Source organism: Aethalodelphis obliquidens, unplaced genomic scaffold (assembly GCF_003676395.1).
Source record: "Aethalodelphis obliquidens isolate GAN/ISIS:26980383/991018 unplaced genomic scaffold, ASM367639v1 scaffold8, whole genome shotgun sequence".
Classification (NCBI taxonomy): domain Eukaryota; kingdom Metazoa; phylum Chordata; class Mammalia; order Artiodactyla; family Delphinidae; genus Aethalodelphis; species Aethalodelphis obliquidens.
In genome coordinates this window covers 33,612,559-33,616,035 of record NW_020837952.1, presented here as the reverse complement: position 1 = coordinate 33,616,035, position 3,477 = coordinate 33,612,559, and positions in this window count along the sequence as shown.

Sequence of the window (3,477 nt, the reverse complement as noted above, 5' to 3'; positions counted from 1 at the left end):
TGCGTCATGCTTACAATCATACAAAGCATAGAATCCTGGAACTGGAAGGGGTTGCTTAATGTTCAGGTGAGAAAGTGAGACTCAGAGAGGGGAGCCACGTGTGCGAAGCCCACACCAATGGTAAGTGTTAGAACTAAAACTCAGGCCCTCAGATTCCCAGTTACTACTCTTCTATATGTACCAGTGATCCTCAAATGTTTGTATATACCTTGGAATCACCAGCAGTGATCTTGAAAAATGCAAGTTCCTAGGTCTCATCCTCAGAGCATCCAGGCTGGTAGATCACGTGGGACCTAGGAATCTGTATTTCTACTGAGCGGCCCTTTGTGATTCAGATGCAAGTGGACCATACTCTGGAGCAGTGTACAATACCACCTGGCTGCTGAAAAGAGCACCAAAGTTTGCTTGTGATATTTATACACATTTTTCTGCTTTTCTTGGTTCGCCTCTCTCTCACATTTCTTCCTTTGCCAATGGGCTCATGACTCATTTGTCAACAAGAAGAACTCATATTAAAACCCTCAGTGCTTTAAAACTCCATGTAGTATTTTGTGCTGGGGTAGTTGTGGAAAGGACAGTCTCCCACATAAGGAGATACTACCACTTTTAAAAAACTGCACAAGTAATGCATGTGTATATGCTCATTGAAAATTTTAAACAGTGCAGAAGACTATAAACTAAAAAGTGAGGTTCTACCTTTATCCCTCCCCTAATCTCACTCCTCTCCCCAAAGTTACTTACTGCTGCTGGGTGTGTACCCTTCAGATTTTCCTATACATTTAGATACATAGATACATAAGTACGTGTGTGATTTTTGCCCTTATTTGCAAAGTTCTGCTTAGAGAATGATCTCAGCAATTTTTTTTTTTATTATTATATAGGTGACAGAGGATACTGTCACCAGCACAGAACTTAAATCAAGGACATCTCAGGATATGTGACTGCTACTGGTAATTACAGCATCTGCCCTTGACCTTTCTAAAAATGAAGACTTTCTGGACCTCACTCACCTCCTCAAATACATTTTGGTCAGTAAGTAGTGTTCCTCAGTTACATAAAAAAAAACATCTGCGAAGATGCTAAAGGAAAAGGAAAGGGCGGGCAGTCACATCATGTAAACGGGTGAATACTATCACAGAGTTCTCATGGGAACACAAGGTGCTCAATTAATTCAACTTGTTGTAAGCCCTGCATGAGTGAGGATCTGTTTCTGTGAGAAGGGTTGCATGGGGTAGGGCCAAGGGCATAAAGGGGGTGCTGCCATGCATTCATACAAAATGTACAGCATTTGTCCTGCTTTCCTACCTTCTAAACCCCACAATCCAGCTGTCACCTTCAGCATCCAACTGAAATGGCTCTTGTTAAGGTCATCCAAGACCCCTAACTACTGAACCTCATTCTTACCTTCTGCGGCATTTTTTATGTAACCATTTCTTCCTTCTGCAAAGATTCCTCCTCCCTTATATCTCCTTTGGTTCTGGTGAAACTGAGTATTCACTGTCCATCTTTACCAGTTTCTCTTAAATATTCACATACCTCAGCATCCCATCCTAGGATTGCTTTTATCCTGGCTCTGTATCCTCTGTCTGATGGAGCTCATAGCCTCAGCAATGATACCCAGATCGTCATCTACAGCCCCATTTTACACTGAGCTCAGGGCTCACCTTCTTAAGAGCATCTGCAACTCAAATGTGGCATGTCTAACAGCAAATTGGTGTCGCCCTCCCCATCTTTCCACCAACCTATTCCCTCTACCCCATGTATTACTCATATAAGTTAAGGATAAAATAATATATCAATTCCCGAATCAGAAACTCCATAAACATTCCTCATTCCTCCCTTTACTTTATTCTTCTCATCAAATCCTATGGATTCCACCTCCAAAATATCTATGTACTCTGTCATCACCACTCTGCTCCCATTGCTATTACCTTAGTCTTCCTTATCATCTCCACTTGGACCAGAGTCATGGCTCCCTAGCAGGCATTCCTATATGAAATTTCTTTCCTTCTCCAATTCCAAATATTTTGCACTAAAAAATGTTCATGTTTCTGCAACATATAACATGTATGTCACTCCCCACTTAATAACCTTAAGTGGTGTCCCACAACCTACAGGATATAAACTTAAAATTCTTAACATACTTTCTAATCCTGCCCCAACCTACATTCCCAGTCTTATCCCTGGTCACAAATAACTCAGCAATTCCCCCCAAATGACATAAGCTTCCTCATCTATGTTTTGGGCATTCAGTTCTCTCAACCCAGAGGGAAGTCTACCAACAACTCCTCAGTGTGTAAAATAAATGCTTTCTCCTCTGTAAATCTACACCCAGCAACACCTGTCCATAACCTCCTTCAAGGCACTCACATCTTTCTCTGCGCTCCCACTCTGCACCTACCTCTAACAGGACACTTTCTCTAGCATTCATTCACATATTCTTTCAGCCAGCATGTAAGTAAGCATTCATAACAGTGTATAGTAATATCATTTCTAAACCCTACTGACCCTAATAAACCTGCTAACCTGGAACTCTGCACCAACTTCCAACATATAGAAAAGTGCCTTATATACAAAAAGTTCTCAACAAACATTTGTCGTTAAATGAATGGATAAATGAATGGAACATAAATAATAGCCATGCATGGAAATGACCTTCATCTTATTTCTCATGAAGCCAGCTGCTAGAAAGCCACAGATTTGAACCCTATTACCAGGTCTGAACCCTGTCCTCCAGAATTTGTTCATTTGATCTTTTACGTATTCAGGTATTCAATAACTGTTTAGTACCTATGGTGTATCATGTCTCAAGGTGTCAGGGAGACAGCAATGAACGAGACAGACAAAAGCCCTGATCTCCTGCAATTTACATTCTAGTGGAAAAAATACAAACTATAGACAAATATAGAAGTAGAATATTTTGCATTCTAGTCAGTGATGAATATTAGGGAGGAAAATAAAGCTGAAAAGGAGATAGAGTGCTGCGAGTATGATTAAAGTTTTGAGGGGGTTAATTCTAAATAGGGAGGTCAAGAAATGGCTTAGGGAAGCATGATTCTAATTTGTACTCCAGGGATGGCTTCTCACAAAAGCCAAGAAAATAGGATACCAAACCTACTTTCCCAGTTCCTCCTCAGGAAAAAAAAAGGGGGGTGGGAGGGACAAAGAGGCCCCAACACACAACCATGTGATGTGGGTTTATAAGGAGCAGGACAGAAATGTTATCAGCCTGGGCCTAGAGTTGTAAGTTCATACTTGGGAGAGCCTCTGGACTTTGTAAGAGAGAAAAAGCTTGAAGCACTAGGGCCTTGCAGGGAGCTTTGGAGAAGAGGCTCAGGTACTTCATCAGAGACAGGCTTGGACCTGAACTCTACAGTCAGGTCGAGGCAGGCTTGGTAGCATGGAAAAGCAAGAGTAGTCCAGGGTTAAGAGTCATGGAATGAGAAATGAAATGGGCAGTAGGCTTGAGCAGGGTGC